Below are 15353 nucleotides of genomic sequence, written 5' to 3' on the forward strand. Positions count from 1 at the left end.
CTAAGATCCGTCGACATCGCGCGTGACCACATGAGGTAATTGTCTCCTCTTAGACAACACTCGATCAACACATTTCCAGCGCCACTTGATGACCCGAGCCGGTAAACACCCAACAACTCCTTCTCCGAGCTTTGTTCTGACTCGGTGGACTTGATTGCTTCCTTTGCAGCTTTGGGCTTCCTGGCTCACTCATGTCTGATATGATCGACTCTCTCATAGATTAATCTCGAAGAATTGAATCAGTCCCAGAGCGAAAGTGCCCTACTACCATGTTAAACTTGGAACTCACAAGCTCAAATTATATTACTGAATATGAATACATAAATAGGCTAATGCCTTTACATAAAAAATGAAATGAGATAATCTACGGGAATCTAAGTGAGCTAAATATGCTATCTATCTCAAATCTCCTAAAATACAAGAAACTTGTAATATATAGCTAATGTAAAATTAATGTCCCGTAATGTTAATGTCCCGTAATAATCATTTTCAAGGATAACTTGGAAGAAAATATCGTGGGGATTCCCTACACACAGGATCAGGACTCAGCGTAGACATGAGATGAGACTTTAAGAAGATGATACAGAAGGAGTCCTTAAAGGTTATATATTCATCAACCTTAGGTGGCAAAAGAAAAAAATATAAATAAATAAGTCTAAGATAGATTTAGGTGGGCTGGAAACATCGGACTTATGCTGTCATTAGTTCTCTTTTTAACTATGAAACATGGGCTCAAGTAATGGATATGCATGTGATTAAAAACTTCCAATAATAAGATGTAAAGACATACTCCATTGTAAATGATGCCTTGGAAGAAAGTTATTTTGCAGATGAAAAAAAATATCACCACCCAAAAATAACAAAATTTGCCTGTCTTTGGAATATCAAGAAAATTTCAACAAGCAACAACAGCAAAGCATTGAGATTAGCTGGAAAGAACTAATTTAACATCAACATATCCCTCTGAAACTAAAGAGAAGTAGCACACCATCTTGCCAATCTTACTTCATGATGGAATTTCACCTGCAAATAAATTCAACGTAGACGTCATCCAAACAGACCATTAGGTAATTTATGGATTGCTTATGAGATTGGTCATCCATTCCAATGTTTCAATAATTCATGTGGGCACCAACATCTACAGGATCCACTTGTATTTAACCAATAAATGAAAATGACCTAACTACTAAACGTAAATGACTAGCTTACACACCTAAAGAATGGATCGCAAGACCGGATATTACTTGGTCAATCTTATTGCAGAAGATACCAAGTAAAAAAATTCGCTCAAGAGTAATGCTAAAAGTATAAGATTACCCTTCACTTAGAGATTGCTAATCATCCACCTATGATCGAATCAGATTGATTTCAATGCCATGATGCTCAACAAGTTGAAATTCTCTGATTTAGTTGCGGATGAAAGAAGTAAAAGGACAAACAAATAATCCAGTGACTCGATTTGGAGGATTCGGTGTGAGGCCCCGAAGTTCATTCTCATCTTTCCGATACTATCCACCCACATGGTAGAAGCCTGAGCCTCCATGGCTCGACTGAAAGCCCAACCTGCTGATCCCATCTTTCCTATCATCAAACAGTCGCATTGCCTTCCGCCCATTGATTCCAAATCACCAATCGAGGCTAAATAGCAAACACTTCCTTTAGATTCGGAAATTCCGAAGAACTTTGAAATTGAAATTTTGGCAATGTGGGTGGCCTCAAAATACGAGTTTTAACTAGTCGGGATGATGAAACTGAGGTGCATTGATTGGTAGAGATTGGATTTTCGGTTGGTGGGCAACGTTTGAAAATAAAAATAAAAATAAAAATAAGGGAGTCGATTTACACAAAGGGGTAGGAGCTCAAACTCGGATTCATCTCCGCGGTGATGAGGTGACCGATGGAAAAAGCGAAAATGGAGGAGCCGAGACTCCAAATTCATTTTAGAGTTTTGGGATTTTATAACTCTACTTTACTTAAATCCACTTATCTTTAATTCAATAACACAAATATTACTTTTCCTTTTTTTCTAATTTTTTTAACTATTCAATTCAATTTTTAATACTAAATTATCTTAACTATTCATTATTTTTTTCACAATTCAATAACACAATAATTACTTTATCTCAACTATTTATTACTTTTTTCACAATTTAAACAACACAATCATTACTTTCTCTTAAGTATTTATTACTTTTTCACATATTTTCTCATAATTCAACAACACAATCATTACAAATCAATTAAAATAAAAAATCAACTCAACTCAACTTTAAAACTAAACACAACCTAAGGTTTCTAATTTAGGGTTTAGAATACAGAGGTTTACGGTTTTTTTAGTTGGAAGTGTTTAAATTTCTAAGGATTAGGGATTATTGTTTCCATAATTTATTTTTTATTAATGTTACTAGTTACAATTGATAGGAGAGAATAAGAGTTTTCGAGTATAAATAAGGATTATATTTTTCCTTAAAAATATAACTGATTCATCATTAATTATCTATACCTCTAATAAAAAAAAATGGACCTCGTTTTAGTGTTTTCGCACCTCCAGACACCGAGTAAAGTGTTTTCGTGTGCATGAACACGAAACGTGCCTATTCACTCATCTCCTGCACCTCTCCACCCCTGCACGGCGCCAATGATGCCTTCTGTTCTGAAAACAACCAATGGGTACCATTTTAACTGTTCCCGTCTCTTCGCCAGACTCAAACGCCTGACTGAACTCCCTGCCTTAAGTTCCTGCCTTCAACACCGGCCACACCTTCTTCTCCACGTCTGCTGCCATCTATGGTCTCCAAAGTGCTCGATCAAATGCCTCCCACTACCATCACCTTCGACATTGCACCAAAGGATCGAATTTCGACACGAATAGGTCAGATTTCACCTCCGTCCTACTACTTGACCCCTCGATTTGGAGTTGGCTCTTGTTTGATCCTACTTTTTACTGCAATTGTCCAATGTTTCCCAATCATCAATTGCTTCCGTACCATTGTTCTCTATCTTTGCCGCTCTACCGCCTCCAAGCTGCTCGATCTATTGCCTATTGCAATCGACAAATTTGACAAGCTACCCATGATGGCAGGCTATGGAATTTCGCACTACATTGGTGTGATTTCGCCTCCATGGGCAAGCAGGTATGTCTTTTTGCCCGGTTTGATTGATCTGTGAGTTAGTTATCGTTTCATCTTTTTTTAATGTCATCATATTAAGAACACCAAACAATTAATGTTGTTCAAAGATGAATTGAGACTAGATATCGTAAGCCAATAAACTTGAAAATAAAAGAAATTGATACCACTAAATATGATGAGAGTGGTGAAAGAAACATTTTGCTAGACTTTTTCCTTTATGTTAAGTTTATTTAGTTTTCCTAAAGACCATGGTTTTGGGACATATTGTTCAATCATAATATCTGTTCAGTTTGTTGACAAGGAGGATTTTCAGCCCAAATCCATATCAACCAGCCCAAGCTCAAAACATAGCTTGGATATATCAAGAAAATATTTTCGTGATGTGGAAAGGGAAGATGAGATGTCTTGATCCATAGATTAGGAATATTATTATCTTAATTAGGTTATATATTTAATTTAGATAGAAATATATTTAGAATTAGATATTACTTGCAATTTTAGTTTGAGTCAAGAGTCTTAAGTTTTCTATTGTGGGACAATTACTTGTTTTGTTTTAGGAAGTCACATAGCAAAGAGTTTAGATTCTAATTTACTATTTTAGTTTCTTCTTAGTTGTCTTTGGCCTATATATGTAGATCATTTCTTTGTACCAGATGGCTAGAACTCTATATCTCAAGAATAATAATACTTCTTTGATAAAGTTGAGACATTTCTCTTTTTATCATGGCCCTTTTGGGTGTTATTTGTTGGGTTTAGCCGTGATCTATTCCCTTCGAGTCTAAATTCAAATTTAGGCGCGAGAAACCGTGATCCGCGCTGCGTCAGGCGTGCATGCACATCTTGACGATCCGAGAAGATCTGATTGGGAGAATTTCCCTTTGGGGCTACTGGTGCTGGTATACATTCTGTTTACCGGCCATGTGTCTCAGGTGAAAATCCTGGTATCCTAAATACAAGGGCATGTCAGGTGAAAATCCTTGTATTTATATAAATACATTCTGTTTACCATACATTTTTTTCGTTTTTATATAAATAAACTGTGCCGGACAGAATTCCTGATGTATATGCTAACTGAAGTGCTAGCTATTAATATCGCTCAACAGTTGCTTATCCTTCTGAGTTTTGCTTAAGATTTATCAATTTTGTGCTTCCACAGGTGGTATAACCACGTTGGTCGACATGCCCCTTAATAGCTTCCCATCAACTGTTTCCACTGAAACACCCTAGAACGTATGGTAAGATCAGATGGGCTCATGGATTTCAACCCCTCTTCTCCAAGGAAAAGCTTAAAATTTCCTTAATAACGTCGTAAAAAGTGTGTGACTTGCCACATATCTAGTTTTAATCAAGGTATTGGCATAATCTTTTGTATAATACTAACTACCTTATGTTACAGATTAAGGGTAAGGCTGCATAAAAGAATATCTATGTCAATGTAAGTAGGATCTCCAATAATTCGCTAGCATCTGAGTCCAAGCATTCCTGCTACTAATGATCATCTTTTATTTTTGGTTTCAACAGGTTTCTGGAGAGGCCTGGTTCTGATAATGCATCCAATTTAAGTGCCTGGAAGCTCTTCTACATGCCGGCATTCTCAAGATAAAAGTATTATCATCTACCTTCCCTTAATATTCTCTCGATATTACCTTTAGTTCACCCGAACAAGTCTTGTTTTATTGAAATATATCTGGTTTTTGTGCCTCTATTTTATATAGAGTAGAAAAATGGTTTTCTGCACATTTAGGTACTTTAGTACTGTAGAAGTTGTTTATCTTCTTGTAAACTAAAACATGGAAAGTTCCTCAGAACAAAGATTAGTTGGAGCTCTATCCTCAAGAAATTCTACTTTTCCATATAACCGAGTTCATGTTTCTATTATGTAGTCTTTTATATGTCCATCATGTAAAAATGACTTTCTTATGATGATGCAGTCCACATTAAGGTCTGTCTCATAGGACTTGTTCTCTAATTTCTTTGTGGTTATCTAAATATTGTTCTTAGTGGTAATTTATGAATGGTTTCTACGGGAAGCGACTGTCTGGCTTGGCTAAGTAAAGGAGGCTGCTACTTGTGCACACAGAAGGACATACAACTGGACTTGACCAGCATGCCAAACCTTGATAGAGATGACCTGCGATCTTATTAAACCTATCTTAAGTTAAGGCCACTTTCAATGTGAGATTTTTCTCATTTGACTGTGACTTAGCAAATTTGATTTGTATATTAACGATATTATTATAGAATCTTCTTCTGAATATCCCATGTCTTAGTCTGGTTACCTTTGTATTTTCTGTATTCAATTCTATCTGCTTTAGGAAAATAAAGGTCCAACTTTAACTATTAAGATCTAAATCAACTCTATTCTCTCAAAGTTTTCAAAGCGTCGATAACTCTTACTTTCGTTTTACAATATTAATGACTTGTTTCTTTTCTTACATGTGTCTAGGTCCATTTAGGCTTCAAGTTTGGGTTCTCCAAACCTGTGCCAATTAGGTACATGTTAAAGTGCAGTGAATGCATTAACTTTTGCATGAATTTTTCATCTCTAAGCATCTGTTTTGCCGAGCAAGGAGTCCTTTTTTTTTTTTATTATGAATAAAATGGGTGGGGGAAGGGATCTATTTGAGAGCTTTTGACAGTACCGAAGGACACTGATATGGTGGCCCTTCAGAAAGAGCTCATCTACGTGTTGTATTCTGATTATAATTTTGAGGCACCTTATACGATCACTTGTTATGACCATTTCCTGTGTTTTCCCTTATAGGAAGCCAAAACGAATGGTGATAGCATAAATGTTGAGACATGTCCACACTACCTAGCCTTTTCTGTAGAAGATATTGCAAATGAAAATACATGTTTTAAATGAGTTCCACCTGCTCGTGATCCAACCAATAAAGAGAAGCTGTTCGACGTTTTGATGGGACATTGAATTCCAAAATGCTCATACGTCTTCCACGTGCCTTGCATGTCACCTTCTTATATGTTTTTGCATTAAGATTTTAGGCTGGAAAGATATAAGTTTTGATCTCGCCGACAGTGCCTGAACATAAGCTGTTCAAAGATGGCAACTTTTTTAGGGTTTGGGGGTCAGCATTTCCTCTTGGCAGGTTTAGCTCTTTCTAATGATGCAAACGCTTATGATTTTAAGCATAAATTATTTTTTAAAGAATCATGCTTGGCTTGTTTTGGTAGCTTTTCTCTGTTCTTTTGATTGTGAGGAGAGAATATGGGAGTATTTTATTTATTTATTTATTTTTCAGGGTTTACACCAGTGTTATCAGAACCGAACCAATATTGAACCGGTAAAGATATGGGTTCACAGGTTTGATGAGTCCAACCGGGTTCAATAGGTCGGACCGCACATTTAATTAAAAATTATATTATCTCCCTCTCTTTCTCTTTCTCTTTCCCCCTCCCCACAGCGACCATCTGCAACCAAGCAGACTAACACAAAAACTCCTTCCCTCTTCTATTCTCTTCCATTCAATTCGTTTGCAACCAAGCAGATAAAACAAAACCTCATTCCCTTTCTATTCTCTTCCATTTAATTCGTTCAATTTCCAGACATACCACCGAATCAATGGATCAACTTCCGGCGTCCACCATTTCTCTTCAGAGAAGAATCGCGTTTCTCTCCATCTTCTATACATGACCTTCCCCTATAGAGGACCCCAGCAGCCATGGCTTCCCACAAGAGAACTCAGCTCGCACATGCCGCCTTCTGAAGCTTCACCTTGAAGCTCGCTCCAGCAAGAACTCCCGTCCCACAGCCCATTTCAAGAATCCCCCGACCGGGGTTTGCGATCTTGTTTCACAATACTCCTGAAGTCCCAATTTTGTCCTCTCTAACTTCACATGGGTTGGGCATCTTTCTTATTTTTTCAAAACTAACCCCAGCCCTCTCTCTCTCCTGTGAAGACTGAAGAGGAAGCTCGAACCTGGATGATGGGTGATGACTACTGAAGTGAAGATTGAAGAGTGCGGATGAAGAAGTTAGGGTCTCACTTTCACCGTTCCAATCGATTTTGATTTGATTCAATCGTGCTCAATTTCGGTTTCGGGTCGGGTTGAGAGGATTTCCTTTAAAAATTCTGAACCCATGCAATCAGCCGGTTCGAATGGGTTCAATGGGTTTATCTAAAATCTGGCCGGTTTTTTAGGTTTACTAGTCTGTTTGTGCATTTTCGATTTTTAAGCTAACCGAATCGGACCGGACATAGGTCCGGTTTCCGGTCCGACCGATCGAACTGCTCGATTTGGTCCGGTTCTGATAACATTGGTTTACACCACCTAGAATTCGGAAGTGTTATGGATTCCGACTAATGTAGGCTTGAGCCGAATTGTCTCACTAAGGGATAAAGCTCTTTCAATCATGAATTTTCTCCATTCACAACACTTGAACCGAAAAAGGAAAGATGTGTCGATTCATCAGAATAAGGCTCCGTTTAGGAACGGAGTTTAATTTTAGAATCATGATTTTAATTTTAACTCTACCCACTACACAACAAAAACACACGTTTCCCAAGTCAAATTTATAATACAATCTCATTTGTTTTTTTCCAGAATCAAAATCAAAATCAAAATCAAACTCTGTTTCCAAACGCACCCTAAGATTTTTTTATAAGGTGTACAAAAGGGATCCAAGTGAGATTTCTTTTAGGAGAGTGAGGAGAGAATGAAAAAAACTTAACTGGACAATTTTATCCTTATTTTTATTCCATATAATGTAATTAAGTTTCTTGAATTCATCTGAGTGATATTCTTGTAAATTTTGGTAATAGGTGTCTTTCTATAGTATAGCATAGAAATAGAGGAGTGCCTAAGGCCAAACAAATTGGTATGCCAATATTTTTGTTATGGATATTTGATATAATATTAATTGATATCAACATTGAATAACAACCTTATTGTATCTTCTCCAAAAAAGATGTAATGTGAGGAAATATGTGCACGCGTCATATCTTAAAACGAAATAACAGTAAAATGTCAGATTGTAATATTGGATTTTCTAAAACCAAATGAGAAAATTTTATTTAATATTGCCCCTTCAAAGCTAGAATTATTATATGCAATGACTTAATTGCAGTGGTAGATTGAAATCTATATGGCAATCAATGATTGCTTATCCTATGCCTTAAGTGCATAGGTTAGACAAACCCTATTATTATATCTAGAATGATTGACCGTGTTCCAACTAATACAGTTAATAAATGCAATAATTATTATTCTAAAACATGTTAGTATAAAAGGAAAAATACCTTCTTACCCCTTGAATTATGGGAATAGAGCCTATTTGCCCACAAATAAGCTTTTCGGAACAATTGCCCCCTCAAGTATGGTGAGGGGAAAATGTGCCCCCCTCCATCACAAGGTCCATCAAAGGAGACGTGCATTGCACATGACTTTAAAAAAAAAACCAATTTCTAGAAAAGAAAAAAAAAGTTGGAAGGAAAGTGGGGAGGTTTGCCATAAGCCACCACCCACATGATCGTTGGTTATCACTAAGACTACCAGCGACCTCGTGGGGGTGGGGTGGTCGGTTTCGACCCCCAAAAACCCCCACCTAGAGTTAGAGAGATGAGGCTCTTGGCCTTCTGCCTTGTCTCCTTTCTTTCCCGGCCAAAATGGAGATTGAATCCGGTTGTGAGCTTGATTTGCTCATTTTACCATTATTCTCAATTCAGCCTCCAGTCTTTCCTCTTTCTCATTTCTAGCCCATTTGTTATCTACTTCCTCAATTTCAAACGCAGTCTGCAGTTAAATAGAAATGGGCTGGCTTTCGGACTTTCATTCATGAGATGGTGAGAAAGTCGGCCTTAAAGTTTTTGTATGTGTTGATATATGGGCTTTTAGAAATCAATTCACTAAATGTTCATATCAGAATGGGCTCGAAGTTATGATATATTGAAAACACCTCTTTTTTCCGGCCGACACTTACAGTTGCCATAAACGAATAAGTCTTAATTATATGCGTTCTCAAGTATATACGATATTTTTAATTCTGATATTTTGGCGTCAACAAGAGCAAACACTTATCCCATATTGTACTGATTTTAGAATTAGAAACGATTCAAATTCATTCTCGTACAATGCAAGAGTTGCGGTGGTTAGATAAGTACTTTTTTTTAATTGATTTTTAAGCAGAAGTAATGTTTGATGAATTATTTTAAAATTATGATTTAATTTCAATAGTTTCAAATAATTATTTTTCAAATACTTTTCACTCATTCTGAAATCAACACTTATTAAAAAAAGAGAGAGTATATTTTAGTACTGCCACATCATCAACCCAATTCCCAAATCAAGCTTTAGTCAGTAAAATTTGTAAAGTTTGGCATGACCAACAGCCTTCAATGATGGCCAGTTTTGACTATCAATTTATAAAATGATTTATAAAATCTATGGTGGCCAAGACTATTTGCAATCCAAGTGTTAGGAAAGTCTTGCATTAAACTTGGAAACTTGAAGACTCGATGAATGAAAAAGAAATTAGGCAGAATATTGTTTCCTGTTTCGAGATTTCATGTAGCCTCAAAATTATTTCAAAAGAAGCAATGTTCTCTATCTCTAGGGAATATTAAGATATATATTTTGAAGGCCTTACAAGTTGTGAAAGGAATTTTTCTCCTCGCGTATTATAAGCATCTTGTTGGAATGCTAATTGCACATGCAAAGTGGACCCTATAAACATACGAATAACATGTCATGTGATTAATATGGGACCAAGCTAGACCTAAGAATTATACTGTCCTCTCTAAAACAAGGGTGCACCTGCAAAAATCTTTCATGACAAGAGCACCCGATGCCAAGAAAATTTGCCTTAATTTGTAGTGTGACTAGACGCTGATTGTGCTACTATCCTTCCACAGCTGAAATAGACGTAAACATAAAAATAGTACGTAGGTAGCATAGAATTTTACGGAACTGCAAGTAGAAGCTTAGGGAATAACTCAACTTTATGGTCAGAATTAAGGGAATATGCCCGTTTTCAACTTCAGTGGATAACATAAATGCCTTCTTTTTTTTATGGATAATATAGCCATGATGTCTCTTCTTTTGTTCATTTTAGGCCTTCCTTTGTGTTGCTATATGCATGGGGGAAATTAGAACTAAGATTTTAGGCCTGGCCCGAGGACCATTCGGTTCATAGCTGAAAACAAACCAAAATAAAACTTCAGTTTGGATTTGTTTCGTATGGTATGTCCAAACCGAAAACATATTAATTATGATGAAAAAACTGAATCGATTGAAATTGTTTTTTCATTTCAGTTAACCGGAACAAAGCTTTATAATTTGTGCAATATTCTTATTAATTAAAACTGATTATTATAAACCGATTTTGTATGATCTTCCAGTTTTCTATTGACTGTTAAACTTGTTCTCGCATAAGACTAACAACTGGAATTAATAAACACACTGACCTTTGTTAATTTCGTGGAGGGTAAACTTTTTATTTCTAGGATGTAATTTAATTGCTATTCTTTTTTAGATTTTTTAGATTATATATAGATTTGATCCTATATTTATGGGAATTTTCTTCATAAGTATTTGATTCCAAAGCTTCATTTACTCGGAAAAACCAAATTGAAAATAAATAGGTCTGGACCAAAGCTGTTTTTTTTTTTGATCGGTTTCGATTTGGAGCCAATCTTCGAATTTTATGCCCATCCTTAGAATAAGATACCTTTAATACCAAAACATAAAAGGCAGAATAACGTGCTCTCGAACTCAATGTATAGCCAAAAAGTGATGGCAAAGATCATTTTTGAAACGGAAATGCTGAGATATGCATTACCTAAACCTCAAGGTAATTATATTGAGAACGGAATTCAGTACTGGCTTGGGGCACTATATCTCATCTTAGCACCATCACAAATCTTGAGTTAATTTGAGGTGCTTTCCTTTCTATTAGCATTTTCCGTTCCCTTTTCTCCTATTACAAGGAAGTCTTATATGTAACCATACGTATCACCTGTTGAGAAGTAAAATGAATTAATCACATCGATTATAGAAAGAAAAATATGAGATTTGGATTCCGTCAGCATAGATGAAAAATGCCTAAACTCATATAAGCCCAATAGATGTTAAACGCATCAACATAGGTGATTCAAATTTATGACATAATCAGCTTTTAAAAAGTGGGGTTAATTAATTAAAAAAATATAAACTTTTCACATTTTATTAATTCTAGTACGAACTTCTTTTGTAACCTAAAAATATACAAACTATCAAATTGATATCAATATTAGCACAACGTCATTTCTTTTTTTATCGGTGAGGCCTCAATGGCATTCATTGACCCTCAATCGAGGTCGTCTATGATGACATATGTCGCTGCCGACCCCAATTATAGGGTGGTGGCCGTCGATGAGGCTCCCCCCCTCCTCTTCCTTCCATTCTCAAATTTACTTTTTTTTTTTCAAATTCAAACAATAAGAGCCTCATCAGAGGTCTCCACTGTAGAGTCGTTAGTGACTACTGAGGTCGTCGGCTACCCCAATCAGGAGTGGTGGCCAACAATTCCCATTTAAATTAATGAAAAAGTTAGCACGCACTAATATTGTTATCAAATTGATAGTTTGTGTATTTTTAGATAATAAAAAAAGAGAGTTAGTACTAGAATTGATAAAATGTGAAAATATTGTAGTTTTCTAAGCAATTAACCCTAAAGAGTATATATAAATATTTTTTTAGTTTTTGACACATTGTCACGTGGGATATATATCTAGGACTCATAGACTCCCTTTCCTATTAATTAAAAAAAAGAAAAAAGAAAAAAGAAAAAAGGAACATGCCTTTTATGCCAAAAGAAAAAGGGCACTCATTATTTATCGGCAAAGAAGTCCTTGTTTGATATCATTTTTAAAATCATTATATATTTGTTCTTTCCCTTGCTTCCTTTCTTGGGCGAATCTTTCCTTTCTTCTTTTCTTTTTCTAAGAAACTGGCAATCCGCTGAAGCATTTTTTAGGGAAAAACGGTTAAGTTGTGAAGATAAATATGTGAGAATCCAATTCTTTCAATTATTAATAATGGTACACAATAATTTCCACCTTTTGAACAAGTTGGTAATTGTTCGATAATCTTCAACTTCTATGTAATGGCTCAAAATATCAGTTCCCACGCGCGGTCGACACCAGTATTGTGAGTATATTCTCATGGAACTGCATTACTATATCAAATGTATATAATCAAAAGTCACAATACATATTTTGTGCAAATTTTTAAAGTTGGACGAAAACATAATGGGTCATATCAAACGAGAAGATATTTTGTTTGGTATTATGAATTTTATTATGAGATTTTGGTATCAACAAGAAACAAGATGTCAATCTTGATCATGGAAGATGCTATTTTCCCTAGTCGGCACTAAATTAGGCTTAGTTTCGATCGATAGCCTAATAATACCTCGTGCTCTCACCAAATTAAGAAAAGAAATAAACAGTTATGTGTATTTTCTTTTAGGAAAAAAGACAAAAACCCCCAGTGTGGTTTTAAGTTAAGATAAATCGTACCATATTCTTTTATTTTGGACAATTAGCCCCATGTGGTTTGCTCCGTTAGACATGGGGGCGTTAATTTTTTTCCATTTTTAGTCCTCAATCTTTCATTTTTTAATCATTTTGATCCTAAATCTTTTTCTTTTATCATTCCTATCATCAACTTTTTATCTTGTTTCATTTTAGTCCTATAACGAAAAATTGAAGGGGGAAGGGGTCGGAGCTGCCAATCGGTTACCGAGGACCCCGGCACCCACAGAGGACGCCAGCGTCCTCTGTCGATTCGGGGTTGGGGCCGCCAATCGGCGACCCTAACCCCTCCACCGAGGTCGCCGGCGTCCTCTGTGGGTGCTGGTGCCCTCGGTGGAGGGTTCAGGGTCGCCGATTGGTGGCCCCGACCCTCTCCCCTTTCGATTTTTCACTATAGGACTAAAATGAAACAAAATGAAAAGTTGATGATAGGAATGATAAAAGAAAAAGATTTAGGACCAAAATGATTAAAATACTAAAGATTGAGGACTGAAAATGAAAAAAATTAACGCCGTAATCCCCTATGTCTAACGGAGTAAACTATAGGGGGCTAATTGTCCCAAACAAAAGAATATTGTGCGATTTTTCCCGATCCCAAATCAAAAGGGGGATTTTTTTCTTTTTCCCTTTCTTTTATGTTCTTCGAGAGACCTTGAAGTAATCATCGCACCATTTACAAGGGAAATAAAATATCAATATATTACATGGATTAGAAGAACATTCCAACCGAACCAGATGATATTGAGAAATGAGAAAACTCAAGAGCTCAAACCTCAAACCTACAAATTATTAATAGTTTTAGTTTATCTTCGGAGAGGTTTATGGTACAATAATTTTAGAAATAATGGCAAGTCAAAGCAAATTTAATCAAAATATCTAGTACATTACTTAAATAATAAAGTAATTTTGCAAGGTCCGTCAATTGATGGTTGATACTGAATTTTTTTTTGCCGGCTATAAGGGATGTTCATGGGTCTTGTGCAATAAAAAATATAAATCCTAATATATTACATATATATAATTTTTATTTCGTCCATCCAATGTATCTGGATATCTTAGAATTTCTATCAATTCTTCCAATATATTTATACATATTTTCTATTAATATTTCAATCATGATAAAACACGATCCTATATAATAGCGTCTAATAGGAAAAAGGCTATATCTCGTAATAAGTTAGAAATATGATGAAATATATGTATTTTTATTGTGTTGTGATTTGCCAAAATACTTTATACATCATCAACTAAAATTAATCTATTATTATTGTTGTTGTTGTTGTTGTTGTTATCGTTATTGATGTTGTTGTTGTTATTGTTATCATCACAAAAACAATGAGGATAAAGTGTTTCTCGATTTTTCTTAATTTCAATTTTACCCTTTCAATGAATCTAGACATATTTTAATTTATATTAGGGCAAATTACACAAAAAAACTTAAGTTTTGTAAAAAGTCTCAGTCTTGTCCTAAATTTTGTTTTGTAACAAAAAAATCATATATTTTGATAATCGTCTCAGATTTGATATCTCATTACCATTATGTTAAGTTTGCCGTCTATTTGCCTACGTAGACTTCACGGGACCCACAAAGTTTACATATCATCTAGTAAACTATATGGTTTTTTTCATTACATACCAAATTTATGATGAAATTGAGACTTTTTTGAAAATTTGAATTTTTTTATTTAACCTATCTTATTTGTTTATTGATTTATATCTGAAGTTAACAATCCACGTATGCAAAATTGACGGAATTTATAATGGAAGTCATTTTTGAAACAATTTAGAAAACTTATGGTTTGTTTTGTTACAAAACAAAATTTATAAAAAAACTGAGACGTTTTACAAAATTTAGGTTTTTTTGTGTAATTTTCCATTTATATTATACCGATCCAATAAATCTAGCCACTTTTTACGCATTCAATGTATCCAAACAAAATTTAATTCATCAATGTATCTTACCACATAGAGTCATGCTTCTTCACATCTAAAGTGACTAAATATGCTCTTTTATACATTAGGACACTTTCCTTATGTTTATCTATGCATATTAACTAAACGATGCATGCATGCCTCTTCACTTCACCGAATCTATCATTCTTCGCTACGATATAATTATCTTCTTCTGATGTGTTTTCACTCATTTAATTAAAGAACGTGGAATATTTTCTTATTCTTATTCGGGTTAGGTGCTTCGACAATCATAAACTTTACTTAATTTTTCAAAACTAGCACGAATTTTTTTATTTTTACAGAAATATACTAATAATCAATTTAGTTTTAAATCTAACATTCGTCAATTTTTACATGGCATAGCGATAGGTTAGTTATATGTCACAAAAAAAATCGAAAGTAATACAATAAATTGCATAAAAATAAAAAAAGGAAAGAACTCATAAAATTCAAAAAAATAAAATTTAGAAAAATAAAATAAAATTAAAGATTTAATTAAAAAATTAATTTTATTCGAAATAAATTTTAAAAGAGTTAGGAAATTCAAAAATAAAATTTGAATGTAAGAGAAATTCAAAATCTATCAAACGAAAAAAAAAGAGAGAAAGAAATTCAAAATTTAGATCTACAATAAAAAAAATGAAATAGCTTGAAGTATTTGCACTTAGAGATGTCAATTGTGTGATTTACGTAAATTCCTACTTTTTATCTCTAATTTATCTATTTTCCTCTAATAACA

The 15353-nt window shown here is 34.7% G+C and overlaps 1 long non-coding RNA gene across 5 annotated transcripts; it reads left to right on the top strand.

Annotated features, from left to right (window-relative positions):
- Positions 1-2483: 2483 nt before the first annotated feature.
- Positions 2484-5471, top strand: LOC116211922. 5 transcript variants are annotated; one of them, XR_004157783.1, is made up of 6 exons: positions 2487-2872; positions 3083-4098; positions 4288-4366; positions 4528-4566; positions 4653-4736; positions 5133-5471. It is a non-coding gene; the product is annotated as an uncharacterized LOC116211922 (long non-coding RNA). The 5 variants fall into 5 exon arrangements; XR_004157781.1 differs by having other exon boundaries at positions 3083-4366; XR_004157782.1 differs by having other exon boundaries at positions 2488-2872; positions 4653-5471.
- The last annotated feature ends 9882 nt before the right edge of the window (positions 5472-15353 follow it).

Source organism: Punica granatum, chromosome 6 (assembly GCF_007655135.1).
Source record: "Punica granatum isolate Tunisia-2019 chromosome 6, ASM765513v2, whole genome shotgun sequence".
Lineage (NCBI taxonomy): Eukaryota > Viridiplantae > Streptophyta > Magnoliopsida > Myrtales > Lythraceae > Punica > Punica granatum.